This window comes from Zea mays, chromosome 3, assembly GCF_902167145.1.
Source record: "Zea mays cultivar B73 chromosome 3, Zm-B73-REFERENCE-NAM-5.0, whole genome shotgun sequence".
Classification (NCBI taxonomy): domain Eukaryota; kingdom Viridiplantae; phylum Streptophyta; class Magnoliopsida; order Poales; family Poaceae; genus Zea; species Zea mays.
The window spans coordinates 43,455,679-43,476,301 of NC_050098.1; positions in this window are offsets into that span (position 1 = coordinate 43,455,679).

Sequence of the window (20,623 nt, forward strand, 5' to 3'; positions counted from 1 at the left end):
GACATGTTGTACCCTTTTCTGTGCCTCCTTCTTCTGCTTCTTGTTGGCTGGCTCTGAGCTTGAACCGCCTGTTATCGAGAGTACGAGCTTCGGAGCCGAAGAAACTCCAGCTTTAAACGAAGCCATCAGCTCAGAAAGTGGAAGTGAGTTCACCAGAGGTGGGCGCCAATGTTGGGGACTTGTTCTCAAATGCTTCGAATTAAGAACAAGGCAACATAGAAAATGTTAGATGGAAGTGCCCTTCGTTCGCGGAAGCATTATATCCCCATGGATTTAATGAACTTCGAACGAAGGCCACGGACAAGATACCACGAAGATTATACCTTCGTGCTTAATGTGAAATAAAGTATAAAATACTAGACATTATAAGAAATATAAACTACATTATTTATATATTTCATAATATAAATTTAAATGTTGAAATACAATATTTAGGTACATTTATACCTTCGCCTCTGACAGAAAATGATTCCAGTACAATGCCTTAGCAATTACAGGATAGCGTGAACAGTGCCGGGGTACTGTTCACCTATTTATAGGCACAGGGTGCAACCTGCGTAAAATTACATTTAAGTCCTTTACAATTGACTACAATAATGACACAGACATCATGGGTCTTTAAGTCAATCCATCTTTAAGTCGATTTGGCCCTTCGTCTTAAGATCTATCATTGTGCCGAAGCTCTCTAAGTAATAGCTTCAGTGCTTGCTCCTGAGAGTGTCTGCCGAAGGTGTTCTCTTTCTTTAGGATCTTCGGCTACGAAGCATACCCCCAACAATGCTCACTAAACATGACAGTGAACTTGCCATAAAGTTGTTTAAAAATGTATAAAACACAAACGAAGTCAGAAAATCATGAAACCTGTCCACATGTCATTATATCATATGTAGAGGCTGTGATAAAAATCTGAGAATGTTTCGAGAAAGTTGTGATGCACTATGCGTATAACCTAAGTGATCTACACATGAAATCATAGAGTTTCAATGTAGACTAGTCGCCGTGACGACGACTTTTCTTTGCCGAGTACCGAGTGACACTCGGCAAAGTCTTTGCCGAGTGTCCGATAAAAAGTACTTGGCAAAAAAGTCGTTGCCGATGTACTGTTCACCGAGCTCTCTTTGCCGAGTATCACTGTTTTTCAGGCTTTGCTGAGTGCTTCAGGCACTCGACAAAGCGCCCGATTCTGGTAACTAGTCTAAGATAGATGCCTCTAGAGAGGGAGCCTCGGGTATAGGAGCCTTTGGATTATGGACTTCGGGTACAAGTGGCTCTAGTATCTAGGGCCTATCGATGCCACCAGCTCGTTGAGGTCCTCTTCCTTGTCAGGTTCAGCTTCCGCCTCATCGAGATCCTAGTAGTGCTCTTGGATGTCATTGCTGGACGTGTCGGTCCCTCCTAAGGAGTCATCCTCCTCATTAGAGATCTGGTACTCTATGTCATCCAAGTTTTGCATCATGACTCTGGGGTCCACTAGTTCTGTTGGTACCTTCGGCTGAGCCTCTTACTCCATCTAAGCCACCTAATCGAACCTGTGTGGGTCCTCAGGCTCATAGTCCTCCATAGGTTCATCCTTAGTCTTAGAGAACCATTCATCGAACTCCATGTCTTTGGGGATGTCCTCGACGGTGATGTGCAAGGGTCTCTCTTCCACCATAGTCTTAGTGGGGCGGGAACTGTCTAGTGTCGATACAGATCCTTCCACTGGTGCTCTTGCGGGCAGTCAGGCAGGTATGTGCCATCTATAAACAAAGTAAGAGAGTGTTACTTAGACCATTGGGTAAGTTAATAATGAGAAGTTTTGTTTAGAGTATTTATAAAGTTTAGAGAAAAAGAGGTTACTTAGACCATTGGGTAAGTTAATAATAAGAAGTTTTGTTTAGAGTATTTATAAAGTTTAGAGAAAAAGAGGTTTAGTGATAGCCAATTCTACTCTAGGCTCGTGTCTGATAGATGGCAAGGCTTTGATACCACTTATATCAAACCTGATTTTAAGAACAAAACTAAATGTCCATTATGCATGTAACTAGATTGAAAAACACATGTATAGCGACATCATATAGTGGATCATTTCAAAACATAATACTTTATTAATAGTGGCATAAATTATTATTACATAACTAATTAACTCAATACACTCCACTAGTAGATCATCCTATAGTCAATTGGTTGATCACATGCTTAGAACTAGTCATGATCCTAGAACTCCAGTCCAGGACACCCGTTCTCCTTCTAATAAAAAAGATACATAGGATAGGGTGGAAAAGGCAAGGGTGAGTACTTTTGCACTCAAAAAGTATCCCACTATTTTGCAATTACAAAAGCTATAAAGTGGGTTGGCTCAAGTGGTTGCTTTTTGTTGGTCAAGTTTTATTTTACTTGGAAAGCATACAAATCCAAGTTTGTAAAGAATTTATCAGTATAAACCACAATTTAAAACTAGTAACTACAACATTCAATCCATGCCATAGTGAACATTTCATCAAGTCTCATGGTGAATCATTATAGTAAAGTAACTTTGAAAATTGGTGTGATACCCAGTTTGCAAAGAAGAGAAGTTGGAGTTTATTCTTTCTTGTTTTTTTTGCTTCTCGTTTGGGTAGTGCACTTTTGGAGTTTGGAATTGTTGGGTAGCATTCGCTAGTAAAACAATAGAATTTTGGTTAGACTTGTGCGCCGGGGTCGGGAGTTGACGCGTGAGCGAGTTGGGCCGTGGTTCTTGATCCGGCCCACTAACCCCCCTAACCCTAGCCGCCCCTTCCCCTAATTCCCTTCCCCTTGTGCAGCCGCCCCCCCCTCTCTAGCCTTTGGCCGCCATCCCCTCCCCCTAATTCCCTCTCTCTTGTGCAGCAGCCCCCATCCCCTCAACCCTAGCCGCCACCCCCCTCCCATCTCCTCCTCTCCAAGTGATGTCCTTCCTCGCCGGATCTTCTTCGTGTGGGTGCAAGTTCCGATTGGAGAATTGGTGGGAGGAAGGAAGGAGGAAAGGAGGAACCCAAGGTGATTTTGTGATTAACTCTTGTTTATTTGTGCTGCAATTCAATCAATTAGATGTTTACGTATGCGAATTGGTAGAGGTGCTGTCCAGAAATTTTGTGGGTGCGCGAACAGCAGTAGTTCTAGCAGATTCTGGGAATTTTTCGTGGGTAATTAGTGGGAATCAGTGGGAGAATCATGTAGAGCTTTTTCATACCTTTCCAACGAGTACTTATGCGCTCGATTCGGAGTTATATTTTAGGAGATATCGCTGTTTGAATCCGGGTATGTTGCTGTCCAAAAAAACAGATTTGCAGGTGGGCAAACAGCAGTAGTATTAGCAGTTTCTGGGGATTTTTCGTGGGAACTTAGTGATAATCAATATGAGAATCATTTAGAGCTTTGTCATACCTTTCCAACGAGTACTTATGCACTCGATTCGGAGTTATATTTTAGGAGATATTGCTGTTTGAATCCGGGTATGTTGCTGTCCAAAAAAACAGATTTATGCAGGTGGGCGAACAGCAGTAGTATTAGCAGTTTCTGGGAATTTTTCGTGGGAAATTGGTGATAATCAATATGAGAATCATGTAGAGCCTTGTCATACCTTTCCAACGAGTACTTATGCGTTCGATTCGGAGTTATAATTTAGGAGATATCGCTGTTTGAATCCGGTTATGTTGCTGTCCAAAAACAGATTGCAGGGTGTATCTTGTAGACGAGTTTGGGCTAATTAGATACTGGAATTTAATTATCATTTGAATATAAAACTTGTGGGAAATTTTATGTAGATGCTTCCGTAGTTTTTGATTGATATCACTGCTGTTATAATTTTAAAGTTATGAAATTATCAAGCAGCACCGCTGCAGTTTGGTGGTGATGGGGAGAGTTGTCGCTCGCAACGGGTTGGAATTGTGCGTAGGTGCGGCGTTGTTTATTAGCGTTTGTTATGTTGATTTGTACACTAAGGTGTGTGTCAAAAACAGGTGGTGGACTTCCGGATCGTACTTAGTACCATTCCAAATTCTCGGTGAAGGCAAGTAAATACAGTGGTGGTTGCTACCGTTTGGTTTGCATCCTATGCCTTGTCATTGAGTATGCATAAGTATTAAATGTGTTAATCATTGAATTCTATGATGAAGTTTATTTGTTCGAAAGAATTAATTCTCAATTGTCTAATATTGAGGATGATCATGATTTGGTAATGATATATGTGGTTGATTCCCATCTTGGATGAAGTTGAAGTATCTTTTTGAATCATGTTGTATGAAGTGTTGTAGGCATGTCATGCACATCGCATCATCCATATTGCATTTTGAAGTTATGTCGTGATCTTATGGTCCGACCGTACCGGTACACTTTTAGCATCGTACGTTGCCCGAGGAGGGGTACGATGCGGCTTCATATCCTTAGAGGTATGAAGGCAGAAGTCATCTTTGCATTTGCAGACATTTGCACTCATGAGGTATATATGAAGTGTGACATTACTATGTTACTATTGTGGTTTCTACCTGCGAGGTGTGGTAACTAGGTGTGTTGTACGTTGTATTCGTGCTGCACCTTCGTAATAAGAAGGTTGCGAAATCAAATGGTGGTAAAACAATGTTCTTATGTGGTTAAACAGTTTGTTATTATTTTACTTGCTGAGATGTGTCATCTCACTCTTGCATTACTCAATGCAGGTACTTGATATATGTTGGGAATGAGGGGAGTAGCAGCACATCCACTTTCACTCTCATATTAAGGCTGCCCAAGCGCATCCATGATTTAATTAGAAACTTGATGTCAAAGGATGTTTGTTTTTTTACTAGTCATGCGCACTGGTTAATTCAGTTCATGTCGTATGTTTAACTTTCCTTTGCTAGCCGTTTAATAATACTTAGTATGTTTTTTTGTCATGATACATGTTTATACACTGTTGCCCCCTCCTTTATGCTATTTTGCAAAGGAGATGCTGTCGAAATTTTATATACGGATGTCAGAAGTGTAGTTCAGTAGCATTCCGGGGTGTTTGTGGATTCCGGGATGTTACAGTTGGTATCAGAGGATAGGCTTTAGATTCTACGCAATTTGAAGATAAATTTGACACACTTGCACATATAGGAAGGGTATGAGTTCGTATATCTTTCATATTAGTATTTTATTGTATAGATGACTAGAATTCTCTTACTCCAAATCCCTTTATGGTTTGATGGGATATGTCGTTAATGGCTTAATGCTTGATATGATATGTTACTTCTATTTAATATTGGTTTCTTGATGTGGTTGTTGCTGAAGTTATTATGCAAGTGAAGCTACTAATGTACTTGTTTTGTATACATATCGTCATGATGTTTTTTATGCGATGTTTTTCAAATCTCTGAGCTATTACTATCATATATTTCTATATGCTTGACTGTGGATGTTTTTTTATGGATTTCTTTGGGTTCTAGTACTTGTAGGACCGATTGTTTATTGAGTTTGTGTATAGTGGGTCTAATCCGGCTTGGTGTGGTGTGAAAACACGATATAATGTAGTTTTATCATGTGGTTGAGTCTGATTGAATGTTGGGTTACAACCCAACTTATCAATGTAATATTTCCATGGATTCAATGCTTTGTGCCTCACCCCTTTGGGCTAATATGGCTACTTGCCAACTTGATCTTAGAGTACAAGAGGTTTGTCTCCATAGAGCAAAGGCAATGTTGTAATGTTTATGAAACCTTGAGACTGGTAGAACTCAAGTGAATTTGTAAGATGACGTGGATAGATAAGTTCAACCATGTTTACATGATAGGTTTTCTTATTGTGTGCAACCTTAGCAATAAATAGGGTGATTTCAAGTGGATTTTATGTCTATATTATAGTTGAAGAGGCATGCATGTTTTCCTTCCATGGTTTGTTTCTATAGCCATAAAGGTTATGCATATTTTTTTAGTTGTTGGAGGCTAGTCATGTGGACGATATGGCAACCCATTTTATATATATTTGTAATCGCCGACGATATATGGTAGTTTTATTTTTTTGATCTGTTCTCTATGAATGCTTGTTGAATTATTATTTGGACCGCTTTATCTTAAACAAAGTCAATGCTTAACTGGAAGTTGCTTATGTTTGTTAGTCATCTATCTCTATAATGATGTGGTTGTTGCATCAGATGGAGATTTTTTTTTCATATGAATGATGGTTTGATAGATCATGTATGTCTACTACTTTGAATTTATCCTATGACATCACGAGGTAGAAATTGTTCAAGTGCAATAATAGGAGGTATTGTTGTATGTGAGGTTAATCAAGGTAGTTTGATTAGGTGGATTGTCTTATTGAAGTCCAATTACTCCTGTTGAGCATAGTATCGTGTTATTATTTTAGTGTTGAAAGTAATATTTATGAAGCTTTTGCATGAGTCTGTATCAAGAAGATCATTAGTTTTTCTTGTTGTTATCCCTCCATTGCTTTATGAGTGTTGCACATTTTATCTCTTTTGAGAGGAGAAAAAAAAGATGTTATATGTCATGAGCACCATTTGCTTCACGTCAACAAAATAGTTTTGGAGATTTCTATTAGTTGGATTCTAGTGTAATAACAACCATGTTTTATAGTGCTTGAGATGGGTATGTCAGGTGTTCCATACATTGTCGATACATGGATGTTTGACCTTAGTGGCGTTAACAAACGAGGATGTTGAATTTGTTGATTGTTGTGCTTAGTGTTCTAACCTATTTGGTAGAGTTTTATTTAAAGACTTTGTGGAGTTGCATCCCAATTTGGTAGTGGAAAATCCTAGTGTTGATTGCACCTGCCAGTGCCTTGGGTTTCATTTTATATTGTTTTTTTTATTGTTGTTAATGTGTTGTTTGGTTTTGGGAGGCATTTTAAATTAGTTGGATGCTGAATCAGGCTTCACTTGTCTAGAATGTTTTGTAGTATGTTTTTTCATCTTTCCATAGGATGCTTAATCACCCGGTTTGGTCCAAACATTTGAGAGTTATGGGTTTCCTAAAACATCCTTATTGGTGTCTCTGGCAGAATGAGTCTTTAATTTTGAACAGAAGAGTAGACATTGAAGACAATATAATTTGGTCTTTGTTGGATTATGAAAGTTTTAGCAATTTTATGATCTTTCCAACGAGTATTGGTTTGTAATTCTCATTGCATATAATTGGAGTTAGGTTGCTCTGAAGTTGTTGCACCGTTGTGTCTGAACTTTAGTTGTCGTTATAACCACCAATAAATCGACCACGTTTTGATAGTTTCATAGCCCAAAGTTGGGAATTCTCTTTAAGCAAAACTTTTAGTTCTTCTCAGTACCTTTTAAATGGGCATTTACTTGTAATTGTCTGTTAAATAGATTGGGAGAGGTGGTTGTCCGATTATAAGTCGATCCTCTAATGTGCAGTATCTCAGGCTGAGTTTAGCTGTAGGTCATGCATAGTTGAGGGCTATAAAGATAAATTTGGGTGCAACTTTATTGCAAAAGTCGTGGACAATTTTCAAAACTTTTCCAACGCGTGTTCGTTGTAGTTTAAGTTGAGTATAGCAGGAGTTATAGGTTTTTGAATTTTAGTTGTCCATTGTTTCAATCCTATCATTTTTGCAACAAAAGTGTTGCATTGTTTTATCGGTTTGGAAACCAAATTCGAGACACTCATTATAATAAAAGTTTTAGGGAATGTTATAATCTTTTCAATGAGTTTATATTTGCAAAATTTTGTTAGCTGTAGGGAGTTATGATATAGTGTATAGAATGTGCTTGGATAAATATGTGGGCAGGCATAACATGCTTAAATTGATTCTTGTTTGCATGATGTGAGATTAGGCTTAAATGATTTAAAAAGTTATCATATTGCTTCTATACTTATATTTGTTCTAAGTGTCTCGTAATGAAGAACCTAAAGTTATTAGTCTTTCGATGAACGCTTTATCTTAGAAGAGTAATGAACCTCATAAAATCTATTGCTTGTTGTTGGGACTGCATGACCAGTTTTAGTTATGCAGCTAGTTCAATGAAGTAAACCATCTTTTCTGTAGAGATGTTATATATAAAAGTTGTAGCCAACTTCTTTATCTTATTTGTGTAAAAATTTCATGACCATAGGTCTAGTAGTTTGGGAGTTATGATTTTCTCAAGTCCAGTCTTGGAATCTGTCCAGATTTTGTACAGACTTCGAAACTGACCTCGTTTGCCCAATTTAAACTTCGAATAAGTTCTTATAAATTATAAATAAGTTGTAGTACTTTTCTTAATCTTTTCAACAAATTTTGGATCACCTTTTTTGGAGATCTATAAGTTAAGTTACAGCTGTTTTAAGTGTGATCTTTGAATCTATCCAAATTTGGACAGCAGAGCCTTTCTCATGTCTTTTGACCTTGATATGCATTGAACTAACATGATATGTTATAAATGAATTATAGACAATTCTATTAGATTTCTAAAAAGTCTAGGAGCACCTGAATTGGATGACTGAGACTCCAATTAGGGATTTTTTTGAATTGAGTAGTTGAATTCTGTCCAAGTCTGGACAGAATTTACGTTTAGCATTGTTTGACCTTTCTATGTGTCAAATCTTGTTGTGATGATAATACCAAGGGTATAGTGGACTTTATAAGATTTCCATAAAGTCCTAGTCTACTATTTTGGATGCATATTTTGTGAGTTATGAGCAAAACAATTAACCGCTGTGCTGCTGTCCAGAAATATGCAAGCATTAAGTTGCTCTCTTGAAGTTGCTCTTGTTTGGCTAAGTTTGGTTTAGGCTATAGGAACACTATATGCATTGCATTCATATATACATTCCTTGAAGTACTTGCATATGTCAATGTTGATTTGGTGTCAGGAAAGCTTTGTCCGAGGTATATAGGACTGTCTACTATCTTAGCCGAGTTGGCAGCTGGGCTTAGCACATACAATTGTCGGAATCTATAATCATAGTACACCATGTATTCCATGTCTTTATGTTGAGGAAGTATTTGAGGAATCCAGACCATCAAATCGAGCTAGAGTTGATTCTCTGTGTAGCAAGACCAGACTCTAGAGTGTCGTCTGCTGCGTATCTTAGAATCCTAGGAGCTTGAGGAGCTGATGTGGCAGAAGTACCCGAACTTTTCATTATGTGTGAGTTTTGTTGATTCATTAATCTTGCTTTTGTCGTTCCGATAAAAACGTCAGAATTCGAGGTCGAATTCTTTTTAAGGGGGGTAGAGTGTGATACCCAGTTTGCAAAGAAGAGAAGTTGGAGTTTATTCTTTCTTGTTTTTTTTGCTTCTCGTTTGGGTAGTGCACTTTTGGAGTTTGGAATTGTTGGGTAGCATTCGCTAGTAAAACAATAGAATTTTGGTTAGACTTGTGTGCCGGGGTCGGGAGTTGACGCGTGAGCGAGTTGGGCCGTGGTTCTTGATCCGGCCCACTAACCCGCCTAACCCTAGCCGCCCCTTCCCCTAATTCCCTTCCCCTTGTGCAGCCGCCCCCCCCCTCTCTAGCCTTTGGCCGCCATCCCCTCCCCCTAATTCCCTCTCTCTTGTGCAGCAGCCCCCATCCCCTCAACCCTAGCCGCCACCCCCCTCCCATCTCCTCCTCTCCAAGTGATGTCCTTCCTCGCCGGATCTTCTTCGTGTGGGTGCAAGTTCCGATTGGAGAATTGGTGGGAGGAAGGAAGGAGGAAAGGAGGAACCCAAGGTGATTTTGTGATTAACTCTTGTTTATTTGTGCTGCAATTCAATCGATTAGATGTTTACGTATGCGAATTGGTAGAGGTGCTGTCCAGAAATTTTGTGGGTGCGCGAACAGCAGTAGTTCTAGCAGATTCTGGGAATTTTTCGTGGGTAATTAGTGGGAATCAGTGGGAGAATCATGTAGAGCTTTTTCATACCTTTCCAACGAGTACTTATGCGCTCGATTCGGAGTTATATTTTAGGAGATATCGCTGTTTGAATCCGGGTATGTTGCTGTCCAAAAAAACAGATTTGCAGGTGGGCAAACAGCAGTAGTATTAGCAGTTTCTGGGGATTTTTCGTGGGAACTTAGTGATAATCAATATGAGAATCATTTAGAGCTTTGTCATACCTTTCCAACGAGTACTTATGCACTCGATTCGGAGTTATATTTTAGGAGATATTGCTGTTTGAATCCGGGTATGTTGCTGTCCAAAACAAAACAGATTTATGCAGGTGGGCGAACAGCAGTAGTATTAGCAGTTTCTGGAAATTTTTCGTGGGAAATTGGTGATAATCAATATGAGAATCATGTAGAGCCTTGTCATACCTTTCCAACGAGTACTTATGCGTTCGATTCGGAGTTATAATTTAGGAGATATCGCTGTTTGAATCCGGTTATGTTGCTGTCCAAAAACAGATTGCAGGGTGTATCTTGTAGACGAGTTTGGGCTAATTAGATACTGGAATTTAATTATCATTTGAATATAAAACTTATGGGAAATTTTATGTAGATGCTTCCGTAGTTTTTGATTGATATCACTGCTGTTATAATTTTAAAGTTATGAAATTATCAAGCAGCACCGCTGCAGTTTGGTGGTGATGGGGAGAGTTGTCGCTCGCAACGGGTTGGAATTGTGCGTAGGTGCGGCGTTGTTTATTAGCGTTTGTTATGTTGATTTGTACACTAAGGTGTGTGTCAAAAACAGGTGGTGGACTTCCGGATCGTACTTAGTACCATTCCAAATTCTCGGTGAAGGCAAGTAAATACAGTGGTGGTTGCTACCGTTTGGTTTGCATCCTATGCCTTGTCATTGAGTATGCATAAGTATTAAATGTGTTAATCAATGAATTCTATGATGAAGTTTATTTGTTCGAAAGAATTAATTCTCAATTGTCTAATATTGAGGATGATCATGATTTGGTAATGATATATGTGGTTGATTCCCATCTTGGATGAAGTTGAAGTATCTTTTTGAATCATGTTGTATGAAGTGTTGTAGGCATGTCATGCACATCGCATCATCCATATTGCATTTTGAAGTTATGTCGTGATCTTATGGTCCGACCGTACCGGTACACTTTTAGCATCGTACGTTGCCCGAGGAGGGGTACGATGCAGCTTCATATCCTTAGAGGTATGAAGGCAGAAGTCATCTTTGCATTTGCAGACATTTGCACTCATGAGGTATATATGAAGTGTGACATTACTATGTTACTATTGTGGTTTCTACCTGTGAGGTGTGGTAACTAGGTGTGTTGTACGTTGTATTCGTGCTGCACCTTCGTAATAAGAAGGTTGCGAAATCAAATGGTGGTAAAACAATGTTCTTATGTGGTTAAACAGTTTGTTATTATTTTACTTGCTGAGATGTGTCATCTCACTCTTGCATTACTCAATGCAGGTACTTGATATATGTTGGGAATGAGGGGAGTAGCAGCACGTCCACTTTCACTCTCATATTAAGGCTGCCCAAGCGCATCCATGATTTAATTAGAAACTTGATGTCAAAGGATGTTTGTTTTTTTACTAGTCATGCGCACTGGTTAATTCAGTTCATGTCGTATGTTTAACTTTCCTTTGCTAGCCGTTTAATAATACTTAGTATGTTTTTTTGTCATGATACATGTTTATACACTGTTGCCCCCTCCTTTATGCTATTTTGCAAAGGAGATGCTGTCGAAATTTTATATACGGATGTCAGAAGTGTAGTTCAGTAGCATTCCGGGGTGTTTGTGGATTCCGGGATGTTACAATTGGTCACCACATCCCGCGATGAACCATTCATCCAGTCTCATGGCGAAACTTTTGATACCATCATGCACATCAGCCCCTCAACGTGTTTCCTTTTGAAACACTAATATATGAGGAACTCAAGGCCACTCTTAACCATGAGCATGACTGATTAGTTAGTTTTCATCATGTAGAGGTTGTACAACTTTACCCATACATCGTGTAGCCCAGCTGCCAAGGTTCGCAAGACACATATACCTCTTCCAAGGAGGTGAGGTAGGGTCCTCTATGTGTATTAACTCTATGACATAATATTTGGAGGCAAACTCCCGTAATATCTCTCCACCCCTACCTCACACTTAGGCACTCCACAGTATCATACCCACCACCTAGTCAAGCGTAGGTCTGGCCAAAGAGCCTTCCTCCATCCCCATCTTCTATAACTAATGTCCACATAGGTTCCCCTAATTACATGGTTAAGACCAGATCCCATGTAGTCCATGTGGTTGTACTGTTGTCTCAGGTGCTCGGCGAACTGATCCTTAGGGTGAGGCACTTGAACAATCCTATCCCATGCTCAAGTCCCTATGGTTTGCTAAAACATCTTTTATAAGCATTGTTCCATAAATAGTTGAAAGCACTTTTCTCTTTTGAATTGTGTGAAGCACTAGCAATTCTACTAAAAATGTTCCAAATTCTTAAGTAAATCAAGGATAAGGAAGACACCACTTGTGATATCCTGGCCCCTGGGATGGTGATATCCTGGCCCAAGGCGTAATAGAATTAATAGAGTATCCATACCAACAAGGTGCATCTTTTTTTCAGAAGCCTATCTCAAAAGAACATCGAAGTTAAGTGTGCGTGGCTTGGAGCAATTTGGGATGGGTGACCGACCGGGAAGTTTTCTGAGGTGTGCAACAATTATGCAAAAAGTCTTCCAAAAAGCCATAACTTTAGAAATATGAGTCCAAAAATGAAGAAACCAATTTTGTAGTTTTCCATAGGATCGAATTTAACATATAAAAATATATAGCCCCATTTTTGAAATACTTTTAAGCAGAGTTTTATTTTTGAAAAAACTACTCATTTCTTAGAAATAAGGAGAAAACACCTCTAAAATGCCAAGAAACTTTTGTGTAGAAAACATGGATAATTTATCACTATGGAAAAATAGAATGACATCTTGTTTAAAGAATTGAGTAGGGATTCTAAATAAATGGCTAATCTATTGTTTACTCTAAAAAAATAAATGGAAAATTGACTGAAATATGGGAACACTTATTTTTCCTAGATTGCTTAGAGCAGATAGCACCTAAGAAAAATATAGTAGGCACTGGTCTAGAAGAAAAATATAGAGTTACCATTTAAAATGGGAACTGAAGATAACTTTGAAAATTCGTAGAAAGTCACTCCTGGTGAGCTTAAGCCCCAACATTCAGAATGATTGCTCTTGTGTTAAGAAGAACATAAGTAAAATAGGAAATATGTTGTTCGGGCCAATTCATTTGAAAAATCATTAGATATTACTTATAAAAACTTTCACTGTGACACTTTGACAAGCCTAATGTTACTCTAATGAGATGACAAGAAAAATGCCAAATCTATTGTTTGATAGTTTTCAAAAGGTAGGTTAGTTATAAGTGATTAAAACACCATTTTCTTTGGAAAAGCATAAGAAAAAAAGTATAAGGAATCAAACTGTAAAACTTAGTAAATATCACTTTTATACTATACAGATAGTGTGAAAAATATCAAATCTGTTGTTTGATACTTTTCACAAGGTAGTGTAGTTATAAGTACTTTTCTGCCCTAGTTTTTGTTAGTTTTATACAATAAAGACCTTAAACCCGAATAATCCCGTTTTCACATATTGATCCTTAATGTAAGTAGGAAGCTACTGTAATTTTTGCAGAGTTTTTTGGAAATGTCTAACTAAAAGTTGCTATTGAAACCCTAATATAATTAATCAAAAAGATAGATTGCGAGAATGATTAGGACTTAAGACACCTCTTAAAGCACAACCTTAGGTAACCTCCATACTAATGAGAGGAAGAAATAGTAAAGCTTCACTTAAATGCCCTAGTTGATTAACCAAAAGTAATCAAGTATAACTATGTGAAACCAAGCACCTAATCCATGTCAATATGATAGCTTAACTCAAAACCTTTAATCAACAAGCCAACCCTTTTGTTTAAAGAACTTGTTGCATAAGCATTGCATCTTCAAAGCATATCTCATGTACTATGATTAGTAGCTCATGTGTGTGCATTCGTTAGATTGCAATCTCACGGACGAAGAGTACGTCTTGATCCCGGAGTCTGAAGATCCACCCTCGAGCTCTACTCCTGAAGGAAAGCTCCGGTTTTATACATAACATGTTATATGTTATTGTTGGTCACTTGTTCTCAAATGCTATGAATCAAGAACAAGGCAACACGTGTTAATAGTTAAAGACCTTTGTGTTGGGGGCCTTCGGCTTACGAAGGTCCTCAAAAACAAGATTTAACAGTATTTCTGGAGTTTAATGTGTGAACAGGTATCTTCGGACTCAAGTCGGTATCGCGACAGAAGAAGACCAGAATAATACGAAGGTCGATACAGCGCCGAAGATGTGAGCAGGAAAGCTTCGGCGTGGTAGCATAAAATGAAACCGACTTAGAGATGAAAAGGCTATTCAGACCTCGATAGACTACTATAGAATTATTACCAAATGTAAAGGGCATGAATGTAATTTTGTATGGGCTGTGTCCCGTGCCTATAAATAGGTGAACAGTACCCCGTACTGTTCACGCTGATTTGGCATTCACTTTTGCGTCACGCTTGTACTTTCATCTCCTTCAAGTTGAAGGTACATTTGTAATCCAACGATTATTTTTGTTTATACATGATAATAAGATATAATTGTTTATGTTGTTCATTATATTCCTTACATTTCATCCTTCGTCATTATATAATGTATTTATGAAGGTATGCCCTTCATAACCTTCATCCGAAAACCATTATATCCTGAGAGGAATAATGCTTCGAAGGACGAAGGACTTTACCGATTAACATTTTCTATGTTGCCTTGTTCTTGACTCATAGCATTTGAGAACAAGTCCCCAACATTGGCGCCCACCTCCGGTGAACTCACTTCCACTCTTTGAGTTTTTTCGAACACCTTCGGCGATCATAAACCTTCGTTATGGCGCCGAAGAAAGCTTCAGCAACTGGGGCTGCAGCTCTGCAACCGCTGGACCACAATCAGGAGACAGTCTCCCTTCGGGAGGCCCGAAGCCAGAAAAGGAAGGCTGTTAGCCCGACACCACCAGAGGACGAGATAGATCAAGAAATTAGAAATATGGAGATGCTTCATCAACAAGTGCAGAGGAAGAAAGAAAAGATGGCCAGGCTAGCTGAACTGCAGAGGCAGATAGACGAAGCCTCTGAAGAAGTTCGTCATCTTGCCCAGGATGAGCAACACCGAAGGCCTCAGCACCAGGACCTTCATCAGGAGGGTTTTCTCAACGAAGATGACTGGTATGACAATTTCCATCATGGGAATTTTGTTTTTGACGATGCTTCTCCTCTGTCCGCTGAGCTGTAGGCTACACCTTGGCCTCCGTCCTACAAGCCGCCTCAGCTTCCCGTATTCGATGGCCACTCAGACCCGAAGCAGTTTTTGATGAGCTACGAAGCAACAGTATCTTCGTATGGTGGCAATGCTGCAGTCATGGCCAAATCTTTTGTTATGGCTGTCAGAAGTGTCGCTCAAACCTGGTATTCCTCCCTTCGACCAGGAACGATCACTTCATGGCAGAAGCTGAAGGACTTGTTGTTAACTAGCTTCCAAGGGTTTCAGACGAAGCCGGTTACTGCTCAAGCTCTGTTCCAGTGCACCCAGGATCACGAAGAATACCTTCAGGCGTATGTCCGAAGGTTCTTGCGTTTGAGGGCACAGGCACCAACGGTGCCCAATGAAATTGTCATTGAGGCCATGATCAAGGGGCTTCGGCCAGGACCGTCAGCTCAGTACTTCGCTAGGAAGCCTCCTCAAACTTTGGAGAAGCTGCTCCAGAAGATGGACGAGTACATTCGGGCCAATAATGATTTTCGCCAAAGAAGGGAGGAGGCTTTCAGGTTTTCTGAAATGACCAGGGGCTTCGGAGGGAGGTTCTACCCGAGGCATGTTAGATCAATTCATAACTCTACACAAAATGATGATAGAGGGAGCCAACAGCAAAGGCCACAATGTTCCTCACAGGCTTCGGGGCAACAGCAAGGCTCCTTCCGACCACCAGCTCCAAGAGGCAGAGGCGCCAGGGGCTTCGGAGGAAGATTTGGCGATCAACCGAGAAGAATCTTTTGCTTATTCTGTGGTGAGAACAAAGGTCATACCACCAGGATGTGCCATGTTACCATCCAGAAGCAAAGAGAAATAGCCGAAGCGGCAGCACAACAGGCTCAGCCGAAGCAGGTCATGCATACTGCTTCGTATCATTCGCCTTACATCCCAGAGTGTGTAGGCAATCACCCTGCAGTTTCTGTTGCTTCGGCGAGTCAACCTCAGGCTTCCTGGCAACAACCTCCGCCTCCACCACCGCTACAACAAGGTCAGCAGCCAGAAGGGAGCCAATATGCTCCACATCAAAGGGACTTCAGAGAACAGTCCGAAGCTCGCACAGTCAACAGCACTGTGCCAGAGTCAAAGCACATCTATTGACAAATATCCTACCTTAATAGCAATCTTTTTCATTCAGTTTTATTTTCTGTAATAAAGGACATTGTTCAGGTTTCATGTAAATAGTTTCGTTGATTCCCATAAGGAAAATATATTTTCTTCACAGGCTTAAATTGTTGAAAGACTTGTGATAACAAAGAGGACCTTCGAACTATCGAAAGTTCTTCGAAGCAACAAAAAGTCGTTCTAAGGAACGCAGAGTAAGTTTGCCGAAGTCACAAAAAAGTCGTTCCAAAGGGAGCGCAGTGTAAGTTTTCTGCTCCAAAGTCGTTCCAAAGGGAATGCAGAGCATACAGCGAAAAGTCAACGCTGATACCGCCTAAGTAAAAGGCAAAGCGCGAAAAGTCAACGCGAATACCGCTGAAAGTAAAAGGCGAAGAAGCTCCTAAGGGAGGCTTACATCGAAAAATAAACGCTGATTCCGCTGAAGTAAAAGGCGAAGAAGCTCCTAAGGGAGGCTTATAGTAAAAAGACAATGCTGATTCAAAAGATTAAGTGTTTTGTCGCAGGAATGTGTGGATCTTCGGAATAAACACCATCTTACACAGCATAACATCATCGCATCATTTCACATAGCATAAGCATCATACATCATGTTGCATATGGCACAAGAGGTGGACATCATATTAATCTACAGAAGAACGTTTTGAAAAAAGGGAAAAATCATAATGTCACAAGGAGATACATTATTGATCTTCGGAAGTATAGCTTCGGAAAGTATCTTCACGAAGCCTGGATATTCCTCTTCACGAAGCATGAAAAGAAGGGAAGGTGTTTTTTTCGTCAAAGACTCAAAAGCGGTACGTGTAAAGTTTCATGCATCGTAAAGAATTGAGCAATAAAAACAGGTATATTACATTCAGGATTACAAAATGTTACAATATATTACATTTCAGAAGTTTAATTTACAATAGTATTTAATCTTCTCTCAGAACAACTTCTGCAGCCTCATTTAGGAGCCGATTGACGACTTCGTCCATAATGGCTTCAGCCATCTTTTTAATTTCGTCGTCTCCTTTCGGCTGAGGGCCCGGAGACGCTTTAGCAGGATCTGAAGAAGGACAGGATACGACTACATTGCTATTACAAATGGCAAACGAAGCTTAAAACCAAAAATTACAACACAATAAAAACTATTAGTTAATACCTAATTGACCTTCGGGCTCTGCGCTCTTTTCAGCAGCCTCAGTCACTTCTCTAGCATCGTGAATGCCCTTTTCACTTTTTTGAATAATTTCTCCGGCCATTTCTCGGCCACCGTTATCCCAGATATCGGTGAAAAATTTTCCACCGATCATGCTAGCTTCGGCCGAAGGATCTCTTGCATCTTCAAAGGACAAAGCAGCTTCGGATTGTGCTAAAATTTTTACATGTTCGCAGCCCTTCTTCTCTAAAATGGTGGCAATCCCTCTGGCACCAGAGAAAGCACATATATCTCCACGGCTATTTAAAATTTCTTCGAACGCCTCAGCTTCGTGGTCGATCCATTTGATGGGACCTTCGGGATTGCCTCTCGTAAAGTTTTCTTCGCTTGAGAAGGCGCCGACCCTGGCGAAGCTAGCTTTTAACTTCTTAACACACTCTATAGATTTGTTATAGCATCTCTTCTTGGATGAACGAAGCTCTTCAACAGTTACTTTTAAGTGATCTGCCCATTGGTCGCTGAGTTCTCGCCTTGTTTCTTCAAGTATGCGTTCTTCCTTGGCTCTGGCCAGTTGTTTCCGAAGATCTTCAATTTCGCGCTTCTGAGCTTCAGCTTGACTCTTAAAAGCAGCTTCGTCTTCCTTTATTTTATTTATCAATGAGTGTAATATTTTATCTTTTTCGAGGCCTTCGTTCCTCAGTTCAATTACTTCGGAACGAAGGTTGCTCAGGGCTATAGCACACCCTTCGTCTTCAGCATCTTTCTGTGCCCTGAGGGCATTGCTAAGTATCAGGCCCTGCAAAGAGAAATATGTGTGTGTCAATAGATTTAAACAAACGAAAAATTTTGGTCTCAACAAAAAATACAAGGATCCCATTTGTCGCACCTTTAAGCTATTATAGGCCAGGCTGTCGGCCAGATCGTTCTTCGACAGCACCGAGAGCCTGTCTTCTAAAGTTGGGAATCCGAAGCTCTTGCTCATCTCCCGGCAGACAGAAATCTCCTTGCTGTCAGGGAGACAATACAAAAAGTCTTCTTCTCCATTACCATTGAATATTAACGCCCCCTTTGGATACTTCAGTTCTTGGGCGTAGCGCTGGGCCTCTTGCTCTTCTTTTTCTGACAGTTTTTTCCCCGAAGCATGACGAACAATATAATCACGAACTTTGGAGGATGCTTCGGGGGCAACGGCACCGATTTCTTCAACAAAAGTTGGCTTTGTTATTTTTTCTTCCTCAGTTTCCAAGGATTTTATCTTTACGGGCTCTGAAGACCCAGCTTCGGTTTCAGTTTCTTGCTCTGGAGCTTTTGTATCAAGAATTTCAGTTGTTGTTTCAGGAGTGGCAGCAGCCTTCTTCGGAGGTGTGCTTGAAGATTTGATTGTTTCCAGTACATCTAGCACATTAGCCATTCTCTTTCTTTTCAGAGTCACTGCTGGCACTTTTTGATTTTTTACTGTCTCAACATTTGCTGCAGGACTCACAACTTCTGATGTTTTTTCTTCAGATGGTTTTTTCACTTCTTCCATTTTTTCTGTGGATGGCGCTTCGGCCATTTCTTCGGTTTCTGGTAGCAAAATCTTCGGTTCTTCCAATTCTATCCTTTTTGGCGCTTCGGCCATTTCTGCAACTACTGGCAGCAAGGTTGGTTTGGTTGGCTTTTTAGCCTCGGTGGCCGAAGAAGTTTCTCCGGTAAACTCAGGCACCGAAGCTGGTTCAATATAGCGCGACCGATGTGTGAGGACCTTTATCTTCTTTCTTTTTGGTTCTGGCTCGCTAGGAGCAGTTACAGCTTCTTCTTTTGCAGAGGTTGTGTTTTTTCTCTTCTGCCTTCGAATGGGATAGCAATAGTCAGGGTAGACAAACCCAATTGCATCAAATACTCGATTCAGCCTCTTCTTTTTTCGGCCTCCGAAGGCTGCTGACATCGCAGTATCTTCGGCCTTCGAATAAGCCCCAAGCAGCTCATCACTTAAATTTTCAATGCTTTTTAACCAGTCATCATCTGGCTCAACGAATTTATCTCCGAACTTGAAGGTGTACTTCAGTCTGACAAGTCCACCTTCGTCGGCCTCTTTTATGGTTTCTTGCGGCATTTCCCATTTCTCCGCGAGCGGCCATACCCGGAAGGCAATATGCTCTTGTACTAAATCTCTCGTTCCAATAAAAGAACAGATAACGCCGAAGGCTCTCTGGCATTCTTCGGCAGCTTCATTCATTTCAACCTTCGGCCTCCGAAGGCCGAAGCTTTGCCAAATAGGGCGCATAATTACACCTTTGATATCTTCTCGTACTGTCAGGTCGTTCTTCACATAAAACCATTCTGTCATCCAGTCGTCGGGCCATCTCTTCCGAAAGGTTGGCATGAGACAGCTTGACCCGGACCGAGAAACAAAACTGTAGCAGCCAAAATTATTATGATACTGTTCCTTACCCCAAGGTTTTGTTTCGTATGATAATTCGTGTATATTGCAGAAGCTTTTTGCATCAGGCTTCAGACCTTGGCTTCTCACGGCCCACACGAAGATATTCAGCCTTATAATTGCCTCGGGGGTAAGTTGGTGAAGATAGACTTCGAAGATTTTCAACACCTCCACGACGAAGCTGCTCAAGGGAAATCGCAGCCCAGCTTTCAAAAAGCTTCGGTACACTACGACTTCATTCTCCTCAGGGTGTGGACAAGTCTTCTCCCCTTCGTCGGTCCTCACGATGGACAAATCCCGGAAATACCTTCCTCTCATGTTGACAAGATGATTTTCTTTGATAGTTGATTTACCGTAAACTGAATGGCTTGGTCGCCAGGGACGATCTTCGGAGTCTTCACCACCGCTGTCCACATCATAACTGTCGCTGTCACCAGTATCCTCAGACAAACCTTCTAGAATCTCCTTGGTGATTTTTTCCGTGTTGGTCTTCGACATCGCTATAAGAAACCCCAAGTTTTTCTCTTCGTCAAGACTCAGCTTCGTCTCAGCAGCAGCCTTCTTATCTCCAGACATCTTCGGAAACACTAAAAAATTGTTTTCAAAGCCGAAGCTTCAAAACTAAAAGCTCAGAAAATCTTAGTGCACAAAAGCTAAAAATCGAGTGAGCGAGAGCAGATGACAAGAGAGCGTGCCAAATGAGTTTGCGGTATGACCGT